At 52.7% G+C, this 15,109-nt stretch overlaps 2 long non-coding RNA genes across 2 annotated transcripts; one reads left to right on the top strand and one right to left on the bottom strand.

The window, feature by feature from the left end:
* Positions 1 to 597: 597 nt before the first annotated feature.
* LOC123276265 (uncharacterized) lies at positions 598 to 10,562 on the top strand. The gene is made up of 4 exons (XR_011493789.1): positions 598 to 948; positions 3,968 to 5,959; positions 6,827 to 7,117; positions 10,425 to 10,562. It is a non-coding gene; the product is annotated as an uncharacterized lncRNA (long non-coding RNA).
* Positions 10,376 to 14,282, bottom strand: LOC139040038 (uncharacterized). Its single transcript, XR_011493790.1, has 3 exons — positions 14,168 to 14,282; positions 13,257 to 13,439; positions 10,376 to 12,359 (listed from the first exon to the last, which is right to left on the bottom strand). It is a non-coding gene; the product is annotated as an uncharacterized lncRNA (long non-coding RNA).
* Between the last annotated feature and the right edge of the window lie 827 nt (positions 14,283 to 15,109).

Genomic DNA, 15,109 nt, shown 5'->3' with positions numbered 1-15,109 from the left:
GGAGCTAGAAGCCGACAGACGCCGGACGAGGCAGGAAGGGACTCGCCCCTGGAGCCTCACCCAGCGAAAACTGATTTCAGACTTGTGGCCTCCAGAGTGAGAGAGAATACATTTCTGCTGTTTGAAGGCACCACACCTGCGGTGGCTTGTTACAGCAGCCACAGGAAACTAAAGTACAGTGACACACGGTTGTCATTAAACTGTAATTAGGATAATATTGTCTTACCGAAAATGCAAAATTAATGTGATTTTGCTGCAAGGTTCTGACATTTTGCATCACTTGAAACTACATCAATCTTTTTGGTCTTTTGGGCAGAGAAATAAAATATTTCATCACTTGCATGGGTACGCGTCAGAAGTACTAACTTAATAAAAAGAACGTGTAGAATATGCCAGTTTTAGAAATCCTATTTTGATATTTCTTGATTTTTAAAAAAACAGACTGGGAGCCTCAGAGAAAGGAGGTGGCCTTGGCCTCTGAGAGGCCCTCGCTGGTCAGTACCATGTGCTCCCACCCCCTGGGGATCCAGTTGACACTGGTGCACTGATGACCGTCACTGGGTGTCCTGTGCACCAAGAGGGATGATCCCACAGGGCCTGGCCGGGTTCCCGGCTCACACGCCTGAGTCTCCAGCTGCCGAGATTCCATCTGTTGCCTGCGCGGCCAGGGCCCTGCAGAGCCACCAGGGGATATCCTGCACACGCAAGAGTGGGAACCTCCGCCTCGGGACTGGGAGGGAGAGGTGCCTAAACTTTGAGGACTCCAGCTGATTCACACGCCCAGAGAGGCTTCCCGGCGAATGACAGCCTGTGTATCAGGCCAGGAGAGGGGCCCGGGCTGGGCTGGTGAGACTCGGCACCGCTCTTTCAGTTCACTGGATCCCTTTTCTCAGCCAAGCGACCCTGGCAGGTTTCCCAAGGGATGAAAACCCTGCGTGGGGGAGTGAGGTAAGTACATCGGGGTCCACACTTCCGAGTTCGTGCCTCTCCAGGACCTCGATGCTTCTGGAGCCAGAGCTGCAGTCTGAACTGGGGGAATGAGGGAAGATCAGAACTTCCAGAGACGTGAGGCCGAGGGTCAGTTTCCAGTAGAACAAAGCTGTTGAGGGAAAACGAATAGGAATTTAGAAACCGGGAAGGTGAGTCAAGGCTGGTGGTTCGGAATGGAGACTGTGAAAATGCCAGGCTGTCCAGAGGCCTGTTTGTAAGCCGTGCTCGCTGCGTGGCGCAGGAGCAGCTCTAGGGCATTAAAAAGAAGGGTTCAGAATGCCTCACTCAGCCGCCTAGTCCTCCAGGCTTGGTGGGGTGAGGTGGAGGAATCTTCATTTCTAACCAGCACTTCACATGGTTCTAGTGTATATGCCTTATGGGAGGACGTGTGCATATCTATGTCTGTATGTGCATGTGTGTGTTTCAACACGGATGTGTACCTATATTTGTGTGTGTTTGTGTTATCAGTGTGCATATGTAAACGTGTATGTGTGTACTTGTGTGCATGTATCTATGTGTCTTTATACGTGTACATGGGTTTGTGTTTGTGTGTCTGCGTGTGCACATCTTTGTGTGGTGTGTTTTCCTAGGCGGACTCCAGGGGAGCTGGTGACTGGCCGGAAGGCGGAGAGAGGGAAGGGGGTGGTCAAGGATAGCTGATGAGCCTTGCCTGGGGACTCGGTGACTACGATTCCAGGAGAGTGACTGGCCCACGTTGTAAATGATACTGCACAGCTGAGCACATGTGCACACTAGTAGTTACACCATTCCAAGTTACCAGGAGGGCAGTTTTGGTCCTAAGTCGAAACCCTGCCACAGAAAGAACCACCGTGGCCCGGCAAAGGAGCCCGAGGGGAGGCCCCCTCCAGTCGAAGCCTCTGGAGTTCTCTTCGTCCTCAGCATCCTGCTCCTGGCTGGTCACACTGAGTGCAGAGCAGACAGCCTCCTGGGCTACGTTTCTTCCCATCCAGACCCCATTACCTGCGGAGCCCCTCACCGTACTTCTGAGGCTCTGGGCTGCTCTTGCTAACCCATCTTAGCGAGTGTGGGGAAGAGTGTCTCTCCCACAGGCCCTGCTGTGGCTTCCGGTGACCCATGGGGGCTCCTCTCTGCTTTGTCTCTGCACCACATCCAGCCACAGGAGGGCTGTGTGGACCACCCTGACTTATGGCAGGAAGAGAACAACTTTCCAGTCCAGTGACAACTAGAAAGGTCTCCCCATTGTGCGGGGAGCCATCAACTCCACGTTAATTCCCCTCCCCTCCCCCCACCCACCAGTGGCCCAGGCTTAACCATTTCATAACCAGTGTATACACCTGGTGACGCTGCTCTGTGGACCTTTGCCGTGGCTGCTTCCCCTCTGTTGGAGTAGAACAAGAGAGGGGCGGCAAAACCAGCCAGTGGTGGGGGCTTTAGCAGCAGCTGCTGCAAGGATGCCTAGAGCCAACAGGGCCTCACAGGCCAGGGGTGGGCAGGGACAGTGCAAAGGAGAGCATAAGCCGCAGCAGCACAGCGGGGAGTCCGTGAGGGGCTTGCCATGCAAATAAGAGAAACCCAGTTCAAGCAGCCGCTGCATGCCCCAAGACACAGGCTGGTTGCTTGTCTCTTCTGTCCCCGCCCCCGTCCCTGTCTGTCCTCCCAGCTGCTCCCCTGGGCTCTCAAGACGGGCTCCGTAGGGCCAGGCCTCAGACTCCGGCAATGACACAACTTCTGTAGCTTTTGTCTCCTTTTAAAGATGAAAAAAATCCTTCTCCGGAGCCTCACATTTCATTGGCCAGAACTGCTTCACCTGCCCATGCCTGATCAGTCATTTGTCAGGGAAAATGAGCCAGCACGATGGCTGTGGACCGATTAGAATTCACGCCCGTGGGCTTGGCGGTCCCGGTCTTCCCTGAGGAGCAGGGTGAACCAAGTTGGGGGCCAGTTCGTAGGAAGACATGGGGGTGAGGGCGTTGGTCAGGCCACAGTGTCTGCCAGAGAGAGAACGAGGGGGCTAGGTGTTCAGGAACCACATCGGAGTCCAAAAAAGGGAGGGCTTGAAGCTGAGCCAGAATCCCTTGTTCCCTCTGCATTGCTTTGACCCCAGCCGACTGTGGCCTAAGGTGACATGGGCTGTTGGTAGTCCTGTCCTGGATTATTCCAAGGACAGTGGCCCACTTACGCTCTCGCTCACTGCCACCCTGGAAGTGGTTCTGAGTGAGCTTTGGGGAAGCATGGCCACCATAAGGCAGGAGGCCCAAGGCCTGTGGACTCTGACGGATGGCTGGGGTCTGGGGACATCGGAGCATGGTCGTGAGGGTGCTGGGAAGGACGGAAGGGAGGCAGCCAAGGGAGGGGAGGCCCTCAGGGCTGTGGGTTCCAGTGAGTGTGGGGAGCAGAAGCAGGGTTTGAAGACCTGTGAGCATCTCTGCCACCCAACTCAAAGGGGCCCCAGGGGCCTTTCCAGAGCAGGGATCGGAGGGAGAGGACCAAGTCTCCTGGCGGGAAGAGAAGAAGGTGAGCACAGTCCGCTGAGTCCTTCTGCAGATTCGAGGGACCTCAAGTTCTAATGGGGACCTCCAGAGATGACTGCTTGCAAAACACCTTGGAGCCGGGTACCTGAGTGTGGTTCACCCCCCGAGATGTGCTCGTCCTAGACCCCAGATCCTGTGGATATGTTACTTTACAGGGTAAAAAGGACTTTGCAGATGAGACTAAGTCGGGATCTTGAGATGGGGAGGTTATCCTGGTTCTCCAGGTGGACTCAGTGTAGTACAAGGATCCTTCTAGGAGGGAGGCAGAAGGTCATGGAGGAGAGAAGATGCTACACCACTGGCTTTGAGGATGGAGGAGGGGCCATAAGTCAAGGAATGTAGGCGGTTTCTAGAAGCTGGAAAAGGCTAGGCACAGATTCTCACCATATTAGTTTCCTGCGATTGCTGTAACACATGACCTCAAATTTGGTAGCTTAAAACCACAGAAATTTATTCTCTTACAGTTCTGGAGGCCAGAAGCCGGAGATCATAGCGTCGAAATGCAGGCCCCACTGCAGGCTCGGGGGGAGTCCGTGCTCTGCTGCCTCCAGCTTCGGGCGGCTGTCGACTTTCTCTGGTTTGTGGCAGCATCATTCCAGTCTCTGGCACACAGTCACACTGCCTTCTCCATTCTCTGTCTTCTTGTCCGTCTGTCCGTGTGTCTCTCTGATAAGGATACACGTGGCTGCATTTAGGGCCCACCTGGGAAATCCAAGAGAAGCTCCTCCTCTCAGCATCCTTAGCTTAATCCCACGCTTTTCCATATAAGGTAATGTGCACTCTTTTGCCATATAAGGTGCTATTCTCAGGACCCCGGGATGAGGACGTGGACATATCTTTTGGGGGCCACTGTTCAGCCCCCTACACTCACCTAGAGCCTCCAGGAGGACCCCGCCCTGCCGACACCCTTAGTCCTGTTAAGATCTGACTCCCAGAACTGCAGAATAAACTCACATTGCTCAAGGCCGTGAGGTTGGTGGTAATTTGTTACAGCAGCTGTAGGAAATGAACACACTGTATTTACTGACATGAAAAGACACACTGTCGAGTGACACTCAGGCAGGACACTAACCCGGGTTATGGTAAGAACCGCTTTATATCACAGAAGTCTGTGTGCCAGGCTGCTCTCAGGGGAGGGCACCCAGCAGAGGGGCCGGGACAGGAGGCAGGCTCGGTGGAGGCCCAGAGCAGTGTGGCCGCTTGTCACCCGCCTACCCCCATCCCCACCCCGCCACTTGTCCTCCTCCCTCCTCCACACTCTTCCAGAAAAGATTTAAGGACAGGCCCTCCCTGCCGCTCCCCCCTCAAGTTCTCTTCCTTTCTCCTCCTCCCTCGCCTGCCTCACTTCCCCACAGTTCCCTAGAAGCTAGCTTAAAGCCAGGCCCCTGGGGGAGACGACGAGGGGGCAAGATGAAGATGGAGGGAGGGTGACATGGGCCATCAAGGATGATGTTGGGAGACCTGGGGACTCTGGAGGGGGTGCCTTGCCTCTTAGCACCAAGGAAATCGGTTCTGGGAGGCGACCCTGCTCCCACAGACCCGTTTGACTTGAAGCACCTCCTCCTGGCCTAGATTCCCCATTCTGCTTGTGCTAAACCCCACATCCCCCAGGGGGCTGTGGGGCACCAGGCCCACTCCCTCACGAGTCAGGAGTGCGGGCCCCAGGGCCCGAGGCCGCCCCTTGCCCACGGTGGTGGATCCGATGAGCGGAGCACTCTGTCAGCCTCCTCGCATCCACCCCCACCAGCCTCACCCAACCCCCTCCCCACTCCCTTTCTGAGGTTCCTCCTCAGAGTCCCCAACTTCCTGGCAAAGGTTCTCCAGCTAGGCTCTCCCAAGAAAGCCGTCCACGGTCAGATGGGAATGTTTCCAGTTCACGGTGAGGCTCTGAGGAGAGACACTAAGTTTTTAGAGCTTGGTTCTCCTCTGTGCTCAGGTACTCACTCTCCCTGGGGCCTCAGTGTCGGCAGAGCTCAGCCCCTGGGGAGAGTCCCTGGTGTCCAGCATCACAGCACAGGCCAGCTTGGCTTAAAGGAAAGTGTCGCTTCTATTGGCTTTTCAGAGAGAAAACTAAATTATCCATCCAATTCAAAAGTGGAAAACTTCCATTCATTTAAAAATTCTTTCATAGCAGATTGGGGGCTGGGGCTGGGGAATGGGAAGTGACAGCTTAATGGGTACGAGGCTCCCTTTTGGGTTGATGAAAATGGAACTAGATAGGGATGGCAGTGGTACAGCATTTGACTATCCTAAATGCCTCTGAATTGTTCGCTTTAAAATGGCTGTTTTTATGTTGTGTGAATTTCACCTCAAAAAAATTATTCCTTTCTTTTCAACGAAAATATATGGAGCGTTGACTGTGTTTCACATACTGTTGAATGTCCTGGGGACATATTGACGAGGAAGACACGCAAGATGCCCACCCCACAGAGCATAAGGTCTAGTGAAACATACAGGTAAGAATAATACAGTGATGCAGCTGAACTTGGCACAAAAGTGGTGATCAATAAATGCTTGTTAAATAAAATATAAATGGATATAGGAGCTCTTGGAGGTCTATGTAACCCAGACTAAGGATCACAGAGGGCTTCCTGGAGGAAGTGGTATCTAAACGAACTCTTGAGAGATAAGTAGGAGTTAGCCAAGCAGGACTGTAAGATGTGCAAATGCCCAGAGGTGAGGCAGCTTCCAGGAACTGAGAGATGTCCTGTGTGGCTGGGAACAATGTTGGAGGAGTGAGGGGTGTGAAACAAGGCGTGAAGAGTGGGCAGGAGTCGGCTCCAGAGGCCCTTTGAGTTACTAATGTTTGTTCACACAGGCATTCTTTCTGCCAACGGTACCCGGATTTTCCTTTAGGGAATTTACTCATCCACCATTCCCAGCCGTGCAGTAGAATGAGTAGGAAGTGAGGAGTCTGGAGTATTTATTACTGTTATGTGAGTAAAATTCATTATAGATAGATGATAGAGAGAGATAGCTAGATATCGATAGCTAGAGAGATGTAAATAGATAGATATAGATAGACGTTAATAGATAGAGAGAGACAGAGACAGAAAGAGACAGAGGTGATAGATAGACAAGAACTGGTTGTTAAACATTCACCAGCACACGGCTGTCTGTAGAGGTGGAGGGATATGACTCAAATCTGATATAAACATCTATTTTTTACATCTGTCTGGGCTCCCTGAGTTCCCAGCCAACACCAAAACTGTTTATTTAATAAGGGGAAGTTCCATCCCTCCTTCCACCATTAGGGACCAGTTAGATGAGGGGGTCTGTGGGGCCTGGGAGCGTGGCTGTGCTCATCTGCACCTGGATCACAGCGTTCAGTGGAACTAAGCCGAGAAACGCATCGCGGTTCCATCTCTGCTAAGCTGCTGGCAGAATGATGTTGAAAAGAGAAGATCGAGAGAGCAGGAGTCCTGGGTGCCTGGAATTACTCTCTGGAAGACGAATGTGTGATCTGGGCACAGAGCCGCTGTGACCTTCAGAATGGCTGTGCCAGCACGTCCAGGGCTGGAGGACCAGGCTGGGGTCTGCACAGACCTCCTGTGAAAGACACTGCAGAAGGCAGCCCGTGGACGGGGTGGACATGTTTGCGGCATCCAACAAAGGTAATTTTTTAGGATGGATTTGCTCTGCAGAGGGAAAGTAGATTTGTAATTACGCAGTTCACTAATGAGACTAACGAGACATGTTGTTTCCTGACAACAGCTGTCCCCACCTTCTTACTGACAAAACTCGGGTTTGTTCTGGTGTCAGCAGTCCTGGGCTTTGTGTTCTTCCCAGCCTGGTGGGGTAATCATGGTTGGTGTTTCTCTCCTCTGGGCAGCGACTGATTTAAGAAATGAACCTGAGAGGAAGCCTGTGGAGGTGTCTCTGGGAAGGACTTTCTCTTCTTCTAGAAAGAACTACTGGGAGAAATGCCCCCATTCTCTTTGGGTGTGGTGGTCCCTCTGGGAGGCTGGAACTGCTGCAGCCCCTTTGCGACCATGAGGAGACAAAGCAATATGTTGTGTGTGTGTGTGGGGGGGGGTGTAGATATCTAGTCATATCTGTCATCCTGGAGCAGATCCCTGGAAGAAGTGGGCAATGAGAGGAGCCCAAGGGGCCCTGGGGTTGGCTGAGGGGAAAGCTATGACTTCTGGTGACAGTGATGCTGAGGGACCTCCAAGGAGCCAGAAAGGAGATAAAGCGAGTAGAGGAGGTACTCCTGGACAAGACTGTAGTATTGTGCACCAGGTTTGTAACAACGAGGACAGAGAGAAGTGGACAGGCAATAGATATCTTGGAGGCAACTTGGTGATCACTTGGATAGAGAGGTTGAAGAAGAGAGGCTTCACAGATTTTCCTTCAATAAAGAACAAATTCCTCCCCACCATGGACCACACAGCCCTGTCCACCACGGCTCCTGCCCATCTCTCCAGACACTTCTTTCCACCTCGCCCTCCTTGGTCTCTAAAATACGGTCCGTCATGTTAATCTTTTGGTTTCTCAGAGGTTCCTTTGCACTCTGCCCTCTGCCCTCTGCCCTCATCACTCACCCGCCCACCTGCCAGACTCCGGCTCACCTTTCAGCCTGCTTCCTCTGTGCTGCTCTCGGCTGCCCTGGTCCGGCTCGCTCGCCACCCTGTGCCTCCTCAGCCCCTCTCCCCGCTCATGATAGTACTGAGACTGCTGTGTCCAGCCTGCGGCTCTGCAAGTGCCATGGGGCCGAGATCAGCTCCCAACACAGCGCCTGGCCCCCAGCAGGTGCTTCACAAACACCTGTGGAACGAGGGACTGAGAGCCGATGAGATGAGTGACGGGGGACCCTGGTGGCCTAGAAAGAGCTTTGGGTGGGGGAGGTGAGGAAGAGGAGACTGGGGGTGTAGAAACACTTTAGGGTGTCTCGCTCCTTCCAAAGGTGCACCTACCACTTCTCTCCTTCCCAGGACTTCACTGCCAAGACCCTCATTGTCCCTATGCTGCTGCTTTCTCTGTCTCTCTCTTTTTTTTTTGTGAGGAAGATTGGCCCTGAGCTAACATCTGTTGCCAATCTTCCTCTTTTTGCTTGAGGAAGATTGTTGCTGAGTTAACATCTGTGCCCATCTTCCCCTATTTTGTATGTGGGATGCCGCCACAGCATGGCTTGATGAGTGGTATGTGGGTCTGTGCCTGGGATCTGAACCCACCAACCCCCGGCCACTGAAGCAGAGCACGGGAATTAACCACTATTGTGGCCCCTGGTTTCTCTTTTTCTATCAATTCATTTCCATGGGCCCATGAACCTGCTCTTCGAGTGTCTCCATTACAAATCCCTTAGGAGGCAACGCATTTCTACACCTCACCTCCCAGTGCCGCTGGCAAAACCTACTGAAAGACTCATGCGTGCTCGCTGTTCCGCCTGCTCACCTCCTCGTCTCTTCAACCTGCTCCTACGGGGGCTCTATGCACTCTGCTTTGCTGAGTCTGCCCAGGTCAGCGTCACTGGGGACAGGAGACCTCAGGCTCCTGGTTTTCCTCCTGGTCACAGGCTGCTGGATTTCATCTCCTTTACTTGTTTTTCCTCCACTGCCTCTAAATGTAGTGGTGTCCCCGGCCTGGGCCCCTTTCTCTGCCTGCTCTCCACCCTGGTGATCACATCCATTCCCATGGCTTTGAACCCCATCTTTATACCTACGGCTGCCACACTTAGGACTCCAGCTCTGAGTTTCAGTCTGCTTACCTGGTGTGTCCAGTCACAGGGTCGAATTAATACCCTTTGAAAAAAACTTAGCATCTTGAATTTAACTTCGTTCAAATAGAATCTTGACCCCCGCACACCCTGTGCCTCCCCTCTCCTCCCCCATCTCTGGCACAGCACATAGTGGGTGTTCAATATCATTTGTTGATGGTGGATGTGATATTGTGATATAATAAGATCTATATATTTTATCTTTGTCTCCTGTTCCTGGCACAGAGGTTCTAAAATCTTTCTAATTTCCTGAGTGACAGAATCATCTTTTGTTATAATATTTGGTCTCAGTCTCTAGGTCCTTGGGTTCTCCAGAATGATGAGTGTCTTGTATGCTAATGAGAAGACTGGTGGCTGGAGGCCCCCAGATAGCTTTGGGATGGGGGCTGGTCACCAGAAAGACCAGGCATGACTAGAAGGTTGGCACTTTCAGCCCTACCCCCAGCCTCCTGGGAGGGGAGAGGGCCTGAAGATTGAGTTAATCACCAATGGCCGATGATTTACTCTATCATGCCTACACAATGGTATCTCCATAAAACCCCCTAAATAATGGGGTTGGGGGGTTCAGAGGGCTGGGTTGGTGAACCCGCTTCTTGGCGGCCCGGGGTTCACCGGTTCGGATCCCAGGTGAGGACGTGGCACCGCTTGGCAAGCCATGCTGTGGTAGGTGTCCCACATATAAAGTGGAGGAAGATGGGCATGGATGTTGGCTCAGGGCCAGTCTTCCTCAGCAAAAAGAGGAGGATTGGCAGTAGTTAGCTCAGGGCTAATCTTCCTCAAAATAACTAACTAACTAAATAAATAAATAAATTGTAGGGCACCCAGCTGGAGTCAGAGAATTGGTTGGTGTGGGACCCTCCCCCGTACACACACATATTTGGTGTCGGAAGTGTTCTGTGGGTAGAAACAGATCACAGCCGTGAGTGATTGCGAGGCAGTCGTGCTTCCTGCTTCTGAGAGCTCTGGCCGCTGACCTGGTTTGGGGAACCAGACCAATCGCTGGGCTGAACTCTCTGCCTTCAAGCTGACCACTGGTGCCCAGCTCTGAGGTTCTCACAGAGCCAGGGGGTGTCCACAGAAAACGGTTTACTTATGAGCAACCACATCTTTTTTTTTAATTGTGGTAAAATATGCATAACATAAAAGTCACCATTTTAACCATTTTAAAGATTTTATTTTTTCCTTTTTCTCCCCAAAACCCCCAGGTACACAGTTGTATATTCTTCGTTGTGGGTCCTTCTAGTTGTGGCGTGTGGGATGCTGCCTCAGCGTGGTTTGATGAGCAGTGCCATGTCTGCGCCCAGGATTTGAACCAACGAAACACTGGGCCGCCTGCAGCGGAGCGCACGAACTTAACCACTCGGCCATGGGGCCAGACCCCATTTTAACCATTTTAAAGTGTACAATTCAGTGGCATTTACTACATTCACAGTATTGGGCAACCGTCACCATTATCTGGCTCCAGAACATTTCAGCACCCCAAAAGGGAAATTCTGTACCCATCAGCAGTCAGTCCCAATGCCTCCCAACTCCTGGCAACCACTAATCTACTTTCCATCTCTATGCGTTTGTCTGTTCTGGACATTTTGTATAAATGGAGTCATATATTATGTGGCCTTTTGTGTCTGGCTTCTTTCACTTGGCATCACCTTTTCACGATTCATCCGTGTTACAGTATGTGCAGGACTTCCTCCTCTTTGATGACTGAATAATATCCCATCGCGTGGATATACCACGTCTCCATGTCTGTTCTTGAAGGAACAGGAGTAGAGAAGATTCTCCATGGCAGGTGTATGCTGGGGGCTGGGCAAACACAGCCAGGAGCACAAATGACACTGGGCTTCTGGGCAGTGGGGAGCGGCTGCAGCCCCCTGGAAAAGCCTTTTAACCCTGCCTTGTCCCCATCATTCAGATGGCTTATCCAAACGTCCCAGGGGAAACAGGAGGTCTCCTGGTCCAGCAAGGGAGGCTGTGGATGGGTGAGCCCCTGGACACCGTCTCCAGCATCCCTTCTGTGCCCACTTGGGCTTCCCCAGCCCAGCAGGGGGCGCTGGGGCAAGTCTGGTTCCAAGAAATGGTCTCCTACTTGGGATACTGGTGAATTTCCACCTTTCAGTGTTTTTTTCCTCAGCTTACTTCCCAGGTATTCGAGTGATGGGAACTTTGCGTTTGGGGAGTGCTAGACCGTTCCAGGTTCTGGTCTGCAGCCAGTGGGAGTGTGTGAAAGACAAATTCCCCATCTCAGTGGGGTCAGAATGGGTCTGACAAGCCTTCCAGCTGATGCTTGTGCATCCCAGGCTCAGGATGCTCCACAAGACCCTCCTCAAGTTCATGCCCAGAGCGGGAGCGTGTCCTTTCTGCAGACAGTAGAGGGCTGCCTCCCAAATGATCGTTGCTAGGCTGAGCGCTCCTGTCTCTTCTTTGTGAATCCATTCAGGAGAACCAACCTGAGTGGTGGCTTATTCTGTGGGCCACACCCGTAACATTTCGTTCATTCATTCATTCATTCATTCAACGAAACTTTGTCCTATGCCGGGCACCATGCTGGCATGGAAGTTACAGCGCAGACTAAGACATGGTCCCTGCCTACAAAGGCCTTGCATTCTGGGTGGGGAGACACCTAATCCCACTCCAGCGAGGAGGGAGCCTGGCGGGCGGAGCAGGACGGGTTCCCAGGTCAGGGAATCAGGAAGCCGAAGGCAGCAGCAACATTTTTCTTTTTTTTGGGAGAGTGAAGCAGAGAACTGAACCAGAGCATCATGATTTGGTCGTAGGCATTTTAGCCTTCTATATTTTTTCCATTCAACATTCAAGAGATAAAAATAATAAACTTGTTTCTGGTTCTGCTATGAAGGTCTATCTTAGGTCAGAAAGAAAATGTCCTCCCTAATTAGTCCATTATGGAAATGCACAAGCGGACTGTCCACAGAGAAAAGGGAGAGCTGTACGGCTTTAGTTTCGGGATAAGCGTGCTCAACTCTGGAACAGCTTCTACGAAAGCTGAGAAGACACCGCCGAATCCACTTCCAACAGGAGGAGCCGTCTGGCTGGAATCTTTGGGCAAGCAAAGGTGTTTCTGGGTGCGTCAGGGTCTGCAGATACGGCTCTGAAGGCTCCGGGGTGTAGGTGGTCAGGAAGTCCTGGGGGTCACCGAGGGCAGTGGCTTGAAACCCTGGCCGCCCCTTCAGAATCGCCTGGGAGCTTTTAAAGCTACCACATCTGGCCCCACTCTAGTGACTCTGATTTAATTAGGGGGCACTCAGGTGCTGGTACTTTTTAAAAGCTCCCCAGATGATTCTAATGTGCAGCCGGTACTGAAAACCTCTGGCTGTGGGGGGAGGGGCAGCAATGTACAAGAAGAGGAGGGGGCCATGCCAGCCTTGACACACCCCTATGCGCAACGCCTGGGGAGAGGAGATGGGGGCGGGGCTACCAGAGAAGTGGATGGAGACCAGGAACAGGCATATCACAGGAGCGGGCCACATGCTGCGAGAGATGGAGAAAAACCACCACTGGATGTGCCGTTTAGGGCCATGCCAGCCACTGGCGGCGTTAGCAGGTTTGTCGCAAAGTGACGTGTGGGCAGCTGGATCAGAGGGTGCGAAAGAGTGAGATATGAGTCGGGACTCTGGAGGTGAGAAAACGGACACAGAGAATGCAGACTGACTTGGAGGCGAGGAGCGAGGCAGTAGTTGTCGATGGAGGGGGGACGTGGGGTCGAGGGCAGGCTTTAGTTGTCTGTCTAGGATGGGGGAGACGTGCGTGTGTCTGAATGCTGATGGAAATGGTCCAGTTGAGAGGAGGTGGTGAGTGTTTGGGAGAAGAGAGGCATAATTGATGGTATCAAGCTCCTAAGAAGGTGGAAGGGGAGCGAAGGGTGGGGATCAAACACAACGGTGGCAGCACAATCTTAAATCAGAGTGACACCTCCTCAGTTGTACCAGGTGGAAGACGGAGAGGATGCGGGCAAGAGAGGAAGGGCGGCTCATCGCACTGGGTGAGTTCCAAGAACAGTCGTTCACCCTTGCTTTACTCACCCATGGGGTTACTTTCAAAGGCTCGTGGCCTTAACATGCTCCCTCTCTTCCATGAAGACTCTGGTATTTCTCTTTCCTTTTGTCTCCACATGGCAGCCAGACCTGGAGCCACTGTCCCAGTGATGGGTGAGCTGGTGGAGGCCTGGCCGTCCTCTCTTCCTGGTCCACCTTCTTCACCTGTGGCTGTTGGGTGTTGGGTCAGTCAGCCAGCAGTGACCCCATGGCTGAGACCCTGGAGAAGCTGGGAGGTGAAGCCTGCCCTGAGCCTCCTGGCCTGAGCTCCGGTCTCAACCAGGATCTATCTCACTAGAGAGTCTCTGCAGTGGGGGCAGCCCCTTCGCACTAAGGTTGATGAATGGGTACTGCACTGGGTCCCGTTGCCCTTGTCTTGTGTGTGTGTGCTCCTTCCTTGGGAAACCCCAAGGGGCAGAGGGTTAGTCACAGGGTTCAGGCATTGACCTCTCACCCTGACACCCTAATGGCCTCTGACCTCAGTGGTGGAGTCTTTGCCTCCCTGATCCTTTCACACCTGAGACCGTGCTGGGCAGGTCGGCAGTTAAGGTCACTGCCCACGGATTGAAACTGGAAGGTATGGAGGGGCCACTCCCGTGGATAGGTGTCTCCTGCCCCCACTTCATCTTCCAGCTCACTCCCACCTCCGTGCAGCTGACTCAGACTTAGGAACAGCTCCTCGCAAATCTCCTTTGGGGAAGCACCCCCGGCCCTCTGCCTTGATGCCCGCCCGCTGGGCTCAGCGTTACAGAAGCATCGCCCTCTGGCCCATCACTGGCAGGAAGTCCTCCTGGTGGCTCCTGACAAACGGGCCTGGCCCATTTCCTGCCCCTATTCTGTATCCAGCTGTGTCCCTAACCATCCCACCGTGAAATGGGCAGTAGCTTTCAATCTCTCACCTGTTTTGTGCTCATCGAAGATGCCATCAATGCTGACACAGTAGTTGGTGCTTACGTTTTTAATGGGCTGCAAGCCAGAGCAGTGCCTAACCAACAGGTCTCCTGTGTCCCCTCTTCCTGTAGCTGTGCACCGGGTTTGTGTGGTTTGTTTGGTTTCTCAAGTCCCCACCCCAACACCTGCCCCAAACAGAATCCAAAGTGCAAAAGAAGCGTGTTTTTAAATGAAGGGTAAAATCAGGGCCTCCTTCCTGGTGGTGGTGTAGGCGTGGGTCTGAGATTCTCCCCCTGAGTCGAGTCCCGCTTGGACTTGGGTAGACTTGCTCCTCTCCGGCCACCCTGGCTGTCTTCCAGTTCCTCAAATGTTCCGTATCACCTCCCACCACACAGCCCTTGCAAGTGCTGTTCCCTCCTTGCCCAGTTACCTGCAAGTCATCCTTGAGGGCTCAGCGTGAAGTTACTTCCTCTGGAAGCCCTTCCTGACCCCTGCTCTAAATTGGAAACAGGGCTCCTAACCCTGAATGCTCTTCCCTGGCATCTGAGCCAGCCAGCTGTTCAGAGTCTACTCCAGCGACTTCCCATCCTTCGTAGGTGGAGAGAAAAGATGGGGGAGGGCAGGGGGCTGGCCTTGTTGCCTGAGGTCAATCACCTGTGTATTTCCTTTAAGCTCCCTCTATCAAGTGTCATTTATATTTATTTGTATATTTGTCTATTATCTGTATCCTACACCAAAATTTCTTCTTTTTTTTTTTTGGTGAGGAAGATTGGCCCTGAGATAACATCTGTTGCCAATCCTCCTCTTTTTGCTTGAGGACCATTCTCCCTGACCTAACATCTGTGCCAATCTTCTTCTATTTTGTATGTGAGATGCTGCCACAGCATGGCTTGATGAGTGGTGTGTAGGTCCACACCCAGGATCTGAACTGGCGAACCCCAGGCCACCGA

This window comes from Equus asinus, chromosome 13 (assembly GCF_041296235.1).
Source record: "Equus asinus isolate D_3611 breed Donkey chromosome 13, EquAss-T2T_v2, whole genome shotgun sequence".
Taxonomy (NCBI): domain Eukaryota; kingdom Metazoa; phylum Chordata; class Mammalia; order Perissodactyla; family Equidae; genus Equus; species Equus asinus.
Note: the sequence above shows the minus strand (reverse complement) of the source record. Positions and strands in the feature narration are given on the sequence as shown.